This window comes from Notamacropus eugenii, chromosome 6 (genome assembly GCF_028372415.1).
Source record: "Notamacropus eugenii isolate mMacEug1 chromosome 6, mMacEug1.pri_v2, whole genome shotgun sequence".
Classification (NCBI taxonomy): domain Eukaryota; kingdom Metazoa; phylum Chordata; class Mammalia; order Diprotodontia; family Macropodidae; genus Notamacropus; species Notamacropus eugenii.
The window spans coordinates 80958568-80975707 of record NC_092877.1 but is presented as its reverse complement, the minus strand read 5'-3'; the positions used below and the strand labels follow the sequence as shown (position 1 = coordinate 80975707).

The following is a 17140-nucleotide window of genomic DNA, read 5'->3' as shown; positions in this document are numbered from 1 at the left end:
AACACTCGTTTATAATTAAATTTAAATAGAATGTCTTTAGCTCAATATAGCTCATAATATTTTTGTTACTAAGCCTTTCACATAAAGCTTATGGCTATTAGATGAACCTTAGATGGAGAGATGTTTCTTTCCTTAGTTAAAAAAACAAAAACAAATGTTCTTTGGTAATTATTACTTTTTGGTCATAATCTGAACCATCAAGATTTCAACAATTTAAAAACCATTTGTTGACATGGAAACATCAACTTAATTAAAAAATGGATTAAACTAATTAACCTAAAACATATTGTACTATTGAGTGTTTGATTTAGAGTAAAGTGGAAGAAAAATAACATTTTTCATGATCATTTTGTGTTTTTCATCTAATGGAAATGTTTTCTTCAACTAATGGAGCCACATGTATTCTAAAAACTCACATTACCGTATTGCGTGAGTGTGCAAAGATTTTCCATTAAGCAAAATGTTACCTTCGTTGCAGTGTTTCAGAGACCTCACTTTGGTGTATATTGCTACTATTTAAAAATGTGTTAAAGCCGAAAAAATCTAGAATACAGGAAGTAGTAATTTTAGCAGAAAATTTTCTATTTTAAAAATGAGATTGGCCTGATAGTTGATTCAAATCACCTTCTTGGACTGAATCCAAACACTTATTGATTCTACCACAGTACACAGTTTTCTTCTGGTTAAGGCATACCTTTTGCACTATATCTATAAAGACAACCAGGGTTAGACTAATTTCAACCAGAAGCAAAAGTAGCTCAAAAGTCCAGCTTTTCTTTACATAAGGTAAATAGATAGTCTGTTTAAATGGTTTAATGGTTTTCTTCATCCTTCAATAAATTATTTTGGCACCATAAAGACAAAGAATAAGGAACAAGAATATTATAGCTATTTATACACAAAGGATCAACATAATCCTTTTTCACAGTTACACCAGAAAAAGCTAAATGCTCATTAGTTTGGAGGACTCAACGTTATGTTCTGCAAAACCAGAAATGCAAAAGAGCAGAGTCATCTTTCTTCTATCCTTATTTTCTTAAGTATTAAAATAAATAGATAATAAATAAATGTATTACAGTTTTCTCTAGGAGACTTAAATATGTCTTTCCAGGAAAAAAAAAAAGTTCCACATATATAGCATGATGAGAAAGGACTTTTATTCTACAATTCAATGCCAAACTTGCCATTCAGCCCTTAAGGTAGCTCCCAATAAATGCTATTGTACCTAGCGGGTCGCCTGAGGTTTCTCTGTCAGCAATTTTGTCAAACACTATGGGAACACTAAAACCATTCATACAATTTCCAAAACTGGGAATGTTTCCACATTGTTTTGTAACTTTATTTGGAATATAAATAGCAATGGCCTTTTTGAATTCAGAAAAAAGAAATGAATTAAGTGCTTTTACATATTCTTTGGAATAATTAAATGATCAAAGAATAATGTCATCTAATAAGGCATTGATGATTGGTTAAATATGATTGAGACCAGTATTTTTTTAAACCAATACACAAAGAGGATTCCCTTTCCTACCTCCTCATATTTTCATGTTGTATGGGGATAACTCTTCTAAGATGTGAGGCCACAAGATGTAGTAGATAGAATTGTTGGGGGTGGAAGCTCAATTCCATGTGGACAGTCTCGGGTGGGTAAAGGTGGGAACTTCTAAACCTTAGAGTTCTCATGAGGCCCCCCAGGAAACAGCAGGGAATTGAGGAGTGAGATCTCGTGTATTTCTGCCTCTTCCCGTGAGAAACATGATGGGAGGAGCATCCCCCTCGAGACTGTCCCGGATCTGGGCACACCTATTGTTATCTAACAGGCACGGTATTCAGGTGCAAACTATGCGGCTGGAGAGCTTAATTACGATCAGGAAAGCCTGAAGGCTCTCTTAGCGCTGACGGGCCCTGACAGGACAGAAGGCCCCTCTTCCCTCTCTTCGCTCTCCCCTCCCCCTCTCTCCCCACTTACACTTCTGCTTCCAATCTCTTATTATAAGATCTTTGCCTCCTTGGGAGATTCCTTGCTCCCTCCTAAGGAAGAATTCCCCCTGCACTTGTAACCAGGACCCTGAATAAAAGCTTAACCCTTGTTCGACTCCGGAAAGTCTCTTCTCTCATACGTTTATCCGGTTTGGCCAACCGAAGACCTGTGATAGAGGTAAGGTAAGACTCGGGTAGCCCTCAGGCCTCTAGGCCTGGCATAGAATAATTGCCCCAGAGTCAGGAAGATGTCAGCTCCAGTTATACACACTGGCTTTGTGATCCTGGGCAAGTCACTTAACCTCTATGTGCTTCAAACCTTTGTGTTCAACACAACTCTCTAAATCTACAAGTTACAAAGAAATGCAAGATCTATTCTTTCACATGGAATTTCCTCACTACGGAGTTTTTTGTATTAATGATCAAAAGTCTGCTGCCTATCCCTATACAAGCATAAGGCAATGAGAATCAGAAATCTGCCAAACTTTTGCAATAGTGGGAAGAAATCATTTTTAAAAATTGTATGTTTTATACAGTTCATTTCTATTCATAAATGGAGAATGCTGAGCTAAATGGAATCATTGAGATTGTTTTTTTTTTAAACTTTATTGATTCAATATCCAATTAAATAAAATAAAAATAAGTATGGAGAACAGTGTAATTGATAATACAGTCAGAGGAAGATGACCAGATGGTGAGGGGATGTAATATCATGACATATAAGGAGCTAGTAAAGTCTATCTAGAAGAAGAGAAGACTTGAGTCGAACATAACAGTGGAAAATAATAAAATTGGTGTCTAAGTATGTGAAGGGCTGTCATATGGAGGTAGGATTAAACTTTTTGGTTTGGAACCAGAGAAAAGACTTAGAGAACCAGGTGAAAATTCTGGGTGAGGGATTAGTAAATTAGGTTTGATAAAAAGAAGGAAAAAAAAACCCCTCCCTAATAGAGCTATCAAAAAGAAGAGTAAGATGTTCTAAAAATAGTATGTTCCCTCTCACTTGAGGTATTCAAGTGAGTGATGGAAGGCCCATTCAGGGCAGGGGTAGTCACAGGTGTGACTTTTGATGGAATAGCCTAGATAATCTCTAAGCACTTTCCCAACTCTAACATGCTAAGATTTCATGGTTCTAGTTGCAGTTCGATTGCTGATTGGCTGCACAACTTTTATGCTTAATAAGATTTAGGAAACTTCCATGAACATATCAAACTCTCAATAAAGACTGAATTTTTCTGTGCTTCAGTTTGCTAATCCATAAAATGAGAGGATTGGTCTAGATTGTGTATATGTGCATACACACACACACATATTTCAAAGTAAAAAGCCAGGAGTGAATTGCACAACCAAAGTACATCAGAGTCCAAAAGATTCTGAGGTCATTTAGGCCAACTGCTCCTCAAACACTTTGATTGACAAGCATTGATGAATTTCCCCTACCTAATGGTTTCCAAGAAAAAGAAAGCTACTTATCAAGAATGCTTTAAAGGTCATTCCTTTTAAGGTACAAACTGAACTTGATGGCCTCCAAGGTCTCTTCTGTCATTGAGGTTCTATGGTTCTATAAACTCACTAGTTCCCATTTCATTTTTGTATATCTCTTAAGATTTTGTAAGTTGTATTATGTTTGTTTTAAGCTAAAATCAAAACTTTCCAAATTCTCTTTTGAAGACAGACTAAATCTAATCTCTGTGCCACATAATAACTTATTTTGTTCCACCCCAATGCTCTGACAACAGAATTTCTCTGTTCCTGACAGACTATTCTTGTATGAAAAAATCTCAAGTTGTGTCACCCTTTGGATATCCTCCTTTGACATATACTGAAGTTTCTCAATATTTCTCCTGAAATGTGGCATCCACAAATAAATGCAATATTCCAATTTTAGTATGAACAGAACAGAGTTCAGTAGGATTATTGTCTTTTGTTTTTGAACTCTACTACATACGACAGAAGACTTTTTTGCAGGAAGATGAGGAACATCATACTGGTGGGTCACAAAGAATTAGTAATTAGCAAACATCTCCCAGATCTTTCCTCCACATTCTGCTTTCTAGGTGTGTCTTCTCAAGCTTGTATTTATGCAATTGTTTTTTCTGAATTGAGGTGGAGGGCTATACAATTAATCCCCAATTATTCAGGTTGGCCCATCATTATCGGTTACTGAGACATTTTGAGAATCTTGATTCTGACATCCATGGTATTAGTGATCCCTCTAATCTTCTGCAATATCTTCTGCAAACTTATTAAGTACACTTTATGTATCTACTAAGTTATTGATAAAAATGTTAAATTTATTACAGCTTAGCTCTTAGTTAATGATGGTTCAAAAAAATCACATTGTCTATTTCTGCTTCAAGCACTAAAATATGCTTGGATTTTTCTGACTCCAACCCCTCTTCCACTGGTGTGGAGTACTAGTGGTTCTTTTGTGGGGTCTGTGAGATCAAAGCAATTTGTAAAATAATACTAATATGATTTAATTAATATGTTAAGCATTAATAGATGTACTCCATGGAAACAAAACTTCTTTGGGAGAATGGGGAGACATTAATAACTTTTAAGAGTATAAAAGGGTCCTGAGACCAAAACCTTTGAGAATCAGTGGACTAAATAGTATGGCAATCAAGGAAGACATGATTTTGCAACAGATAATCAGGAAGCTATATGTTAGAGCTATTCATTTCAGATAAATGAAACAAATATTTTTGTTTTGTTTTGGCTTAAACACGTACATAGGGGAAAAATGTAGAGGCAGCTGAGGCTAACCCATAACCACACCCTGTCTTTCTTGCCAAAACTTTTTCTTGACCATTGTGCAAATTGAGAATTGGCATAAAATGTGATGAGATGCAAGACTGCCTTTTGACTGCAAAGGTCAGTCAGCAGCTGTCCCAGTTTTTCAGAATCCTTGCTGACAGACTATGTTTTCCATTCCCATTCTATTATTAATTATTTATATAATACTCATTACCCACTGCACCTAAGGGCTGTACCTACCAGCTCATTCTAATGGGAGAGAAAGAAAAGCAGCAGGTCGTGTGCATGACTACTGAGAAGAGAAAAAGGATTTTAAGAGATTTTAATAGTGTGTAGCAATAAGGAAAAGAAGTCAAGAAGATGCTAAATGTGAGGGAAAAGACAAGTTGAAAATGAGATAGTAGAACATTATAGCTGTATAGTACAAAAGTACCCAGTAGATTGGCATCAGCACAGAAAGATGCTACAAGGTTCCTGTTACAAAAGACATTATTAATTAAATTAATAAATAAATAAATTAAATAAATTAAAATATTAAAGTTGGAAAGACCCTTAGTGGCCCTCTAGTTCAACACTGTCATATGACAGATAAAGAAACTTCAGCCCAGAGATGGATGTGACTTACCCAAGGTCATGCAACTAGCTAGTTGTCACTTTCATGAGCAGAGTTATTGAACTTGTTTCCTAGAATAGTGTCTAACACTAAGAAGATTAAATATCAGCACATACCCAAGCGATCACTTCAATGTCATACATTTATTCATTCAGCAAATATTTATTCATGCCTTACTCTGTGCAAGGAATAGAAATCCTCAGTACCATGACAATCTTAAGTTGGGGGACTTTTCCTCAAGAATGACTTACAATTTCACAGGGCTGCTTGAATAAGCATTAAAAAAATATAGTATGTGACAAGTGCCATGTGACTGGTGCTCTAGGAGTTGGATGAAGAGGGATGGTTTCTTGGTGAGGCCATAAGGAATGACAGAGGAGGATGCATTTGAGCTGTCTCTGAAAGACTGAGAAGGAATGGAATAAGTAAGGATGGAGAAATAAGGTCACTCCAAGTGGATAGACTAGCATGGGGAAAGGTACAGAGAAGAGAAAGGACAAAGTATGTCCAGTGCATAGCAAGTGGTAGGTTTTTTTTTTTTTTTTGTTCTAATACTGGATATATATAGTCCCATTCTAACTGAAGCTTCTGTGACTGCTAAAACACTTCTAGGAAGGTAGGAAAGTGTCATAACTCAGGGTTTGGTCTTTTAAAATGTAGAGAAGAGGATATTATGTTTGCAACATCTCACAATAACTTTATAAATCCTATTATTATCCCAAGTTTACAGATGAGGGAGTGAATTGAGTGGGTTTAAGTGATTTACCCAGAGTTAAGTGTTGGAGGCAGTATTTGAGCCTTAGTTAATTAGTCTTCCTAATTACAAGTCCAGCTCTCTATCCACTCTGCCCATTAACTGCCTCTGTATCTAGGTGCATCTAAATTTGGGTATGGATATAGGCAGTTCAGATAACATCTGCTATTTTTTGTTTGCTTTGGTTTCCAATTTCATTTCAAATAATTTCTCTCCTTCATTTATTCTCTAAAACAAAATGAAGTCAGTGTCAGAAAAAAATGACTAGAAATATGCATCTTAAGATAACTGGGGGAAGTAACAAGAAGACAAAGAATTCTACTTCATAGGAACCCTAGAAATTTAGATCAGCTCTTAGTCAGGTCTGGAAGTCACCTACCACTTAAACACAAAATAGGTCCCTAGAGTTTCTGTTCAATCAGTTTCCTTTTGCTTTTCCCGTCCCCTTGAACCTCATTGCAAAATAGGAATTTAGCAAGTTAAAAATCTTATTTTATTGCACTCGTTCAGAAGTGCCCTTAGAACTGACTGTGTTTCTAACTTAGTCACAAACATTTACTTCTAACCTGGACAGCTAGTCCAAAAGAACACAAGTTACTACTTACAAAAAGAAATGACATAGATGATAGATATACTGATGGGATAGATCAAATTAACTCAAAATGAGTGGTGGGTAGAGTACTCAGTATTCCCTTCTACCACAGATGATGGAAACCTACAGAAAAGGGGTTCTTAACCTATGACTGAGGATTAAAAATACATGTATTTTGGTTGCTATTTCAATATAACTGATTGTATCCTTTCTAATCCTTAGCATCTTATTTTATTTATTTAACAAAAAGATAATGTTACTCTGAGTAGTGGTTCACTCAGTGGTCAAAGGGTTCCATAACCTAGAAAAAGCTGAGAACACCTGAAGTAAATAAGGCAGTGTCAATGACTCCAATCCTTAGGATGTAAAATAACCTGTAACTTTCATTCCTTTGCTATGGAAACCAAGTCACTTTCAAATACATTCCTTTTTCAAAAAAAAAAAAAATGAAAGATCATAAGATGGTAGAACTGGAAGAGACTTTAGTGATCATCTCTGGACTAATGTGCTCATTTTACAGATGAGGAAATCAAAATCACAGAATGTTGTAATAATTTGCTCTTGGTCACCCAAGTAGCAAGTAAAGTCACCTGGTAATGTAAGATTTAACATCTCATCCTTCTATTCCTCTTGAATAGAGCAAATGATAGAGCTAAGTGATAATGTGTTAGTCAATTTATTTAATATCTGCAAAATGACAGAAAAAGGTCACAATGTAACATATGGGAGAGTAAATTCTCTAAAACAAACTGGAAGGTGATTCCTCTCTAAAAATGTATCATGCAATAAATCAGTTAAAATAAGGATTCTCTATTACACTTATCTTCTATTTGTTGTTGTTGTTCAGTCCTGTCGGACTCTTCATGAATCCATTTGGGGTTTTCTTGGCAAAGATACTGAAATGGTTTGTCATGTCTTTTTCCAGATCATTTTATGTAGGACTTGATGTAAAAAACATTAAGTGACTTGCCCAGAGTCACACAGCTAGTCAGTGTCTGACACTGGATTTGAACATAGGAAGATGTCTTCCTGACTTTAGGTTCACGCACTCTATTCATTGTGCCTCCTAGCTGCCTTTTATCTTATATACTTTTTTCCTTTCACCTCATACCTTTTCAGATGCCCAAGGGGGTAGAACAAAACTCCTGCAGTTGTATGAAACCAGATTATTTAGCTATTTGGCTTTTGTGTGTATCATGGTCTTCTCCTTCTTCTCCTCTCTCTCTCTCCTCTCTCTCTCTCTCTCTCTCTCTCTCTCTCTCTCTCTCTCTCTCTCTCTCTCTCTCTCTCTCTCTCTCTCTCTCTCTCTCTCTCTCTCTCTCTCTCTTTCCCCCTCTCTCCCCCTCCCCAACACACACATAAACATTTTCACACAAACACACCCCAAGTACATGCACACACAAAGACACTGAGTGCTCCCTTTAAAAGTTTCTTTCATGCTGAGATGTCACGGGAAGAGGATATCTAAAAAAAATGCCCTCATGCATCTGGATAATACATTTAACTCTGCTTTTGTGAATTAGGTCACCCTTGTCAAGTGAAACCATCATTTAAAACCCTCAATGTTCAAACTTGCCTTCACCAATTTAATTCCAAGAGTACAATGTAAATGGCTGCTCCTATTGAATCAGTCTCTTGGCAGGTGAACAAACTCTCCCAATCTGTGTCCTTCTCAGTATTTGCCCTCAGGTCTGAGTTATTACATGGTAGAGGTAATCTTTAACCATCAGTTCTGGGGAGGGGATGTAGGGGTCCATTATAATCTACTGAAATTTTTAAAAAAATGTGGTATCTTTGGGCATGCACAAATTGGTGATGGAAAACTTATCTATATGAATCCTGCCAACATTTTTCAATAAATATATAAAGTAAATTAAAGTTCCAGAAATAGTTATTTGTGTTTTGCCTTTGTTATGTGATGGAACTTCAGGGAACTGTAAAATGTTTCAGAGTTCAGGTTTATATGTGATTTAATAGTATTTCTCAGAATAGGGTCTTTTCAAAGCAGTAGAATACAATCTCTTCATCTTAGAGCAGTCATATTTCCCATTTCTCAATCTGGTCCTACCCTTCCCCCAGAGGAATGCATGTGTTTCAGATACATCTTCCAGAAGCAATAGATATAAGAGTTCTCATCCAGTTTCTTTATTCCATCTTCTTGTTGCTTAGCCATTAATGACAGAGATGCCTAGTTTAACAAAAGAATTTCCTAATAAAGAACAATAAGATTATCCAGAAATGTTGGCCCTGCCTAAATGTATGTGTATGTATGCATGTGAGAATGCAGAATGAGAGATAACATATATACATCATGGGAGAATGGAAGCATTATGACCTAGACCTAATCTTCTATAAAACATGAAAACCACTGGAATTCAAGCAATGCAGAAAGTTTTCTTGGAAGAAAAAATCTTTCCACTATTACAATTACACATAGCAAAATAATATTTTGATCCTAAGGCACAAGGCTCTAACTACTTTTAATGGGTAAATAGACTTGGACAGATGGCCCTGAACTCCAATTTCATATGTTTTATGTTTCTAGCTTTCAGCTATTCGTGCTACATTTCCAAAAATTATTCATCTTCACAAAAATCTATTCTGATTGCATATTTGTTTGAATAAATGTCTGCATAATACAACACAGGGGAAGGCCAAAGAAGCTAGCATAACAGATTGATGTTTAGGGGATGGTAGCAGTCTAGCCAGAGGGAGGGGGGTCCTTAGCTTCAAGGAATGTTGACTTCTACATATTTATATAACCTTTTTTTAATCATGAGTCAGAAAATCATACTCATTTTAATTTAAAATGTACTAATTTCCCACAGTAGTATACGGTCAAATTAATGGGAAGGATTTTAATACTTGAATTTCTATATTAAAACATAATCATACATATCAGAGTTCAGCAAGTTATAGCCTGAGGCACTTCACAGTTTTTCATAAGGCCCAAGTTAAGAATGATTTTTTTTACAAATTTAAAGTACTATTGTGATAAATTTTTTATAAAGTTTTAGCTTGCAGGTTTTTGTATTTTAAAATACAGGTTTGTATTTAAATGTATTTAAAAACCCAGGTTCCATGGGTCTTCATTTGAAAATCCCAGATACACACAAATACACATACATATATAGAATATACACATATATACACAGACAACATACATACACGATACATACATAGACACACACACATTAATTTTCTGCGGCTGAGTCTTGACCGTCTAACTTCCACATAAAGCCTTGTCTGTTCATGGAATCAGTGCTTTGGACAATTGTTTATCTAGTGAGTGAGATGAAGTCATGGCCAAATATAATGTGATCAATATGTTTCAAAATTAACACAACTACTTTTATGCTGTACCTCTTCAAGCTTGAAGTGTTCTTTATACTGGCTTCAGTGATAGCAAGAAAAGCAATTACTGGGTGACCAAGCACATATTTTCCAGACCTAAGTCCTTGGTGTCAAGCTAGTCACCGCACAATCCACCCTCTGTGTCTCCTTGTCAACTTCTAGAGGAGCACTTAAGTGCCTACACTCTTTAGGACAAGAAAGCTCCCTTAGCAGAGTTTGAATGATGTGAAAAACAAGTATCTCAGTGGGAAAAAACATTGAGGAAAAGATCATAGATGTCTGAATGTATAAATTATAATGAGTAAATTATAGTTCTAATTTTTAAAACTTAATTCTACTATTAATGATAATGATAATGATATTTCCGAGTTTGGAAAAGACTTCAAAACATGACTTATGTAATGATACAACTTGCTTTCCTTGCCCGTGTGTCTAGGCCAAAGGTGGGAATTTACTCCATAAGGGACTTTGTTCTGTGAAGTCCAGATTCAGTCAAAGGGCCACATTTGAGGACCTAGAGGGCCATGTGTTGCCTTGAGGACACAGATTCCCCACCCCTGATCTAGGCAAACCATCACTTATCTCAGAATAATGTGATTTTTATAATTAATTATTAATTAATTATAATTAAATTAAATATTAATTAATTATAATTAATAAACTATTAAATGAGATAATAGCATGGAGACTTTGACCCCATTGTGGAACAGGAGGGATGTTCCACTTTGGAAGGGTTTTGACTAAAAGACATAGGATGGGCTGAATACTTCTTGTTTGAAGGGTCAGTCCAGCGAAGATTGGAGAGATTCTTCTCTAGTTAGACAGCAGGTTGACTCATTTTTCAGCCACTGAAACTGGATATCTATATACAGAGGAATTGTGATCTACATTAATGGAGAGGGTAGCCACTCATGAAATCCCAGATCTTTATAATACTGAAGTTGAGAATTTGAGAGCTGGAGGCGATCACAGAAGTCCTATAAACTGTACCTTCATTTTAAAGATAAGGGAACTGCTATTCACACAGACAGAACTAGGTCTAAAACTACTTGGTGTATAGGAGAGGACACAGGAATTGAATCACAAGAGGTAGTTTCAAACTCTGACTGTATACCTTATTTGTTCTGTTATTGTGAGCAAGATGATTTATCACTCTCAGCTTTTATTTCTCCAGATATAAAGTAAGGATAAAAGTATTTAGGCTAAAAGCTCCCCGTTTTTTGTCTTTTGTTTTTGAAGGGGAACAAAGACATTATAGGTTGATGTTTTGAATTAAGTGTGAATTGAATTCAACTGGGCCAGAGTTGCACAAAGGCATCATCCTCACTCCCTTTTCCACAGTCATCAAAATCCACAGGCAAGACAAAAGTCAGGACAACTGATGATGGCTCTGGATACAGGGGATGACCTTGGCATCTTCAATGTCTGGCACAGCTCTGACCAAATTAGCACCTGATTCAGTTTCCTTCATGGCTACTGAAACAAGTTGTCTTCTCCCCTTTTCACTCTGGGAAATTTTCACATGCTTGGAGTAGACATGACCTTAACTCTCACCTGTGGCTCCAAAAAGTATGAACAGCAGCCCTACCAGCAGACAGGCTAAGCATGTTTTGGGGAAACCAAGAAGTCTCAAACCCAGTAGTGAGTTAGGAAGACCAGCCTCCCTGTAGGGTTTTGAAGAAATTTCTTTGTAAATTATATTAAATATTAGAAATTAATATTTCTAAGAAAGAGAGCTACATTGAAATTGAAAGGACTTAGGATTTTTGAAGACTATTCCAATAGGATCACTAGCACTACCATGTTCTCTAAGTTTAAAAAAGCAGCAAATAAAAGTCAGTCAGTGACTGATGAATCTATCTGCTATGGACCAGGCTAGTGAAGCACAGAAAACCTCATCACAATAAGGCTGACTTCCAGAACACTAATCATTTGGCCACTGCAATACTTGAAGACAGTCTGCTATCAAAAATGTAGAGGAATTTCAATCTGTAACAGTGGTTAGAGTGTCCTAGAATAGGTTCTACATTAAGTGTAATAGACCATTAAGAACCTGACCATTAAGACCATATAAGCAACTCCTTTAATAAAAACATAATAAATAATAAAAGTGTAAACAATAATAAACATATATAAGTATCTAATATATAATAACAAATATAATAAATATATAATAAAATAGTAAATATAATAAAATAAAATATAAATAATAAAATAAAAACATTAAGGTAGTATCTTGGCTCAAAGTAGTGATGGAAGGAAGGGGAAATGAGTTTACTTAAAGGAAGACACTGGCAAAGATTGAAAGCCAGAAGGAATCTTGGAGACTATCACTTCAAACCCTCTCATTTTACTGATGAGAAAAATAAGGCTGAAAGAGGTTAAGTAACATGCCCAAGATTACACAATTAGTAAGTGTGTGAGGCAGAATTTGAACTAGTCCATAGATTGAAGATGATGGTGATAATGGTGATTTTGATCACAAGTGGAATTTATCAATATAGAGAGATACCAATGAAGGACTCTTTTGATCCTAAAGATCAGCATTCACTCTTTCACTTATAAATAGTTACAGAGTTGATGAGTGAGCTGCCCAGGGTCACACAGACAGTAAAAGTCAGATGTAGAACCTAGATGCATATCTTCCTGACTCAGATGCCAACTCTCTCTCCTATGCATATCTTGTCACTCTACTACTAATAATAAAGCAGGCCACATGTTTTGCCCCATTTAGTGGCTCTTCCACTAGACCATCCTAAAACAGCTGTCCAACAACTTGGACCATCACCAAGTTCTTCCTTATCTCAAACCTGCTTGTTTCTTGACATAATTAAATCCTAGTTTGTTGTCCTTTTTGCTTAGGGTAGATGAAGATCAATGAAGGTCAAACAGGAAAGTTTTAATTATCTATGCATGAAAATTCCAATGTTTAAAAGTCATTCTCTAATTCTTAAGAATTGTGAAAATATTTTAACAGAATGTGTCCTAAAATTAAAACTAAATAAATCTTAGTCTGATTGAAAACTGTAAGGAAATAATGTGGTAAAAATAAGACTAGTTTCCGCAGTGCATCCATATGCCTATCCTGCCTAAGTTTGTCTACTCTATCCGCCTTAGATTCCTGGGATTTTTTACAAGTTCAGTCTCATTGTCCCAGTAATAGTTGATATGTAGTAGAGCACTTAATGTTCCCCATTTCCAGCCTACGACTACTCTGATAAAGATATGGGGAAGGGTGGGGGAAGAACAAACAAATACATTTTTCTTCAATTCAGTCAAGTCTAGGTTGGGCATTTCTTTTATATCAGTCCACTCATCCATCCATCTATACATACATGCATACGTACATACACGTACACACATGGATGTATATATATACACATACATACACATATACACACGTGTACACACTTATGTGTACATATATACATTGTTTTTGTTTCTAAATATATCCCTCTCCCCACACTTACTCAGCAAATAATTCCTTATAATAAAGAATGATAAAAAGCTATTCAACCACACTAACCAATATATTTAATGAGTCTGACAGTATATGTAACATTTCACACCCATAGTCACTTTCTCTACAAACAAAAGATACAATTTGTTCAGATCTTTTCTTTTTTCTATGTTTATTGATTTTTAGTTTTCGACAGTCATTTCCACAAAAGTTATCTCTTCCCTCCCCCCACCCCATAACAACTTGAATTCTGATTACCCCTCCCCTCAATATGCCCTCCCTTCTATCACACTCCACCTTTCCCTTAGCCCCATCATCTCTGTTTTCTTGTAGGGAAAGACAGATTTCTATTCCCCATTACCTGTATTTCTTATTTCTCAGTTGTATACAAAAACAATTCTCAATGTTCACTTCAAATATTTTGATTTCCAACTTCTCCCCTTTCCTCCCTCCCCACCCATCCCCACTGAGAAGGCAAGCAATTCAGTATAGGCTATATACATGTAGTTTTGCAAAAGACTTCCATAATAGTCATGTTGTGTAAGACTAATTATATTTCCCTCCATCCTATCCTGTCCCCATTTATTTTATTCTCTCATTTGACCTTGTGCCTCCCAAATGTATTTACTTCTAATTACTGCCTTTTCCCACTTTCCCTCCCTTATATCATCTCCTTCACCCCACTTGTCCCATTCTTCCCTACTTTCCTATAGTGTAAGATAGATTTTCATACCAAATTGAATGAGCATATTATTCTCTCCTTAAGCCAAATGTGAAGAAAGTAAGTTTCACTTTTTCCCTCTCACCTCCTCCCTTTTCTCCTCCATTTAAAAAGCTTTTCCTTGCCTCTTTTATGCGTGGTCATTTGCCCCATTCCATTTCTCCCTTTCTCCTCCCAATATATTCCTCTCTCACTCCTTAATTTTATTTTTTTACATATCATCCATTCTTATTCAATTCAACCTGTGCTCTCTGTTTCTGTGTGTGTGTGTGTGTGTGTGTGTGTGTGTGTGTGTGTAATCCCACCAATTACCCAGATACTGAAGAAACATCTCAAGAGTTACAAATATTATCTTTCCATGTAGGAATACAAACAGTTTAACTTTAGAAAGTCCCTTACGATTTCTCTTTCCTGTTTACCTTTTCGTACTTCTCTTGATTCTTGGGTTTGAAATTCAAATTTTCTATTCAGTTCTGGTCTTTTCCCCAAGAATGCTTGGAAGTCCTCTATATCATGGAATGGCCATTTTTCCTCTGAAGTATTATACTCCATGTTGCTGGGTAGGTGATTCTTGGTTTTAATCCCAGCTCCTTTCACTTTTGGAATATCTTATTCCAAGCCCTTTGATTCCTTAATGCAGAAGCTGCCAGATCCTGTGTTATTCTAAATGTATTTCCACAATACTCAAATTATTTCTTTCTAACTGCTTGAAATATTTGCTCCTTGACCTGGGAATTCTGAAATTTGGCTACAACCTTCCTAGGAATTTCTCTTTTTGGGTCTCTTCCAGGAGGCTATTGGTAGATTCTTTCGATATTTATTTTGCCCTCTGGTTCTAGAACATGAGGGCAGTTTTCCTTGATAATTTCATGAAAGTTGATGTCTAGGCTCTTTTTTGATCATAACTTTCAGGTAGTCCCATAATTTTTAAATTGTCTCTCCTGGATCTATTTTCCAGGTCAGTTGTTTTTCTAATGAGATATTTCACATTATCTTCCATTTTTTCATTCTTTTGGTTTTGTTTTGTAATTTCTTGGTTTCTCATCAAGTCATTAGCTTCCATCTCATCTGCTCCATTCTAGTTTTTAAAGAATTGTTTTCATCAGTGAGCTTTTGAGCCTCCTTTTCCATTTTGGTAATGCTTTTTAAAGCATTCTTCTCTTCAATGCATTTGTGGACCTCTTTTGCCAACTGAGTTAGTCTATTTTTAAAAGTGTTATTTTTTTCTCTCACTAACTTTTCTCCTGGAGACTTCCTAATGGTTGGTTGTTGAGAAACTTGTGTTGCCCTCCTTTCTGTTTCTTCTTAGCACAGTGGATCCCTGCATACCTTTATCATGCATGAGTGCATCTCTATCCACGTTGGCCAGGCTGGTGGCCAGATTGGCAATGCCTGTTGGGAACTGTACTGCCTGGAACATGCCTGATGGGCAGATGCCAAGTGACAAGACCATTGGGGGTGGAGGTGACTCTTTCAGCACCTTCTTTAGTGAAACTGGAGCTGGCAAGCATGTTCCCCATGCTGTGTTTGTAGACCTGGAACCAACTGCTATTGATGAAATTCAAACTGGAACCTACTGCCAGTTTTTCCATCCTGAGCAGCTGATCACTGGCAAGGAAGATGCTGCCAATAACTACACCCGTGGACACTATACCATTGGCAAAGAAGTAATTGACATTGTTCTGGGCAGAAGGCAGAAGCTTGCTGATCAGTGCACAGATCTTCAAGGTTTCTTGGTTTTCCACAACTTTGGTGGTTAGACTGGCTCTGGTTTCACCTCTCTGCTGATGGAACGTCTGTCCATTGACTATGGCAAGAAGTCCAAGCAGGAGTTCTCCATTTGCCCAGCCCCTAAGGTGTCCACAGCTGTAATGAAACCCTACAACTCTATTCTGACCACTCATACCACCCTGGAGCACTCTAATTGTGCCTTCATGGTAGACAATGAAACCATCTATGATATGGTCACATAAACCTTGACACTGAACGCTCAACCTATATTAATCTGAATTGCCTTATTAGTCAAATTGTGTCCTCCATGACTGCCTCTCTCTGATTTGATGGTGCCCTGAATGTTGATCTGGCAGAGTTCCAGACCAACCTGATGCCCTGTCCCCATATCCATTTCCCTCTGGCCACATGTACCCCAGTCATCTCTGCTGAGAAATCCTACCATGAGCAGCTGACTGTAGAAGAGATCACCAATGCTTGCTTTGAGCCTGCCAGCCAGATGGTAAAATGTGATCCTTGCCATGGTAAAGGTTTGTTGTCTGCTCTACTGTGGTGATGCAAAAAATTACAAAATGTTGCCAGAAACCTGTTCCCTAACTGTCAAGACAGATTCTGTGCTTTGCATTCACCATTGATACTACTGGTCTTCTTTCTAAGTGGAATGTGGTTATTCTACAGAACCAGACTATTTAATAAAATGTCATTATTCAGAGGAAAGAAGTTGTTTACTTTTATGATTCTTTAATTATAACAGGTCTTGTTCTTCCTAAGATTTTGATATTGCTGATAAAAATCTCTGGGAATTCATTTCTTTTGGTAACCTCAAGTGCTGTGGCATTTACTTAATGGAATACCTAACAAACCAACATGAACTCAAGTAAGGTAGAAGAAAATATTACAAGTCACACTTTATCATAAACTTTAATGTTATCATAATTACATCAGAATATAAAGCTATATGTTGAGTGCAATTCATTGTCAATTCAAGTAATACTGAAATGGATACTTCTGAATATTTATACTGTTGAGAGGTCTGCTTGAAGTTTAACATGATCACATAGGGAGATTGGGAGATTTTCTTTTGCACCTATAATTATATTTGATGAATCGAATGTGTAAAAGTAAGTAACACTGGCAATTTTCATGTATCTGCCTCTCATATTAAAGACAGCAAG

General features: G+C 36.4%; 1 long non-coding RNA gene and 1 pseudogene across 1 annotated transcript in view; one reads left to right on the top strand and one right to left on the bottom strand.

Moving 5' to 3' along the window:
• The window catches only part of LOC140511364 (uncharacterized), a 250814-nt gene that overhangs the window by 211839 nt on the left and 21835 nt on the right, over positions 1–17140 (bottom strand). The window lies entirely within an intron of this gene.
• Positions 15560–16521, top strand: LOC140510802 (tubulin alpha-1C chain pseudogene; annotated as a pseudogene).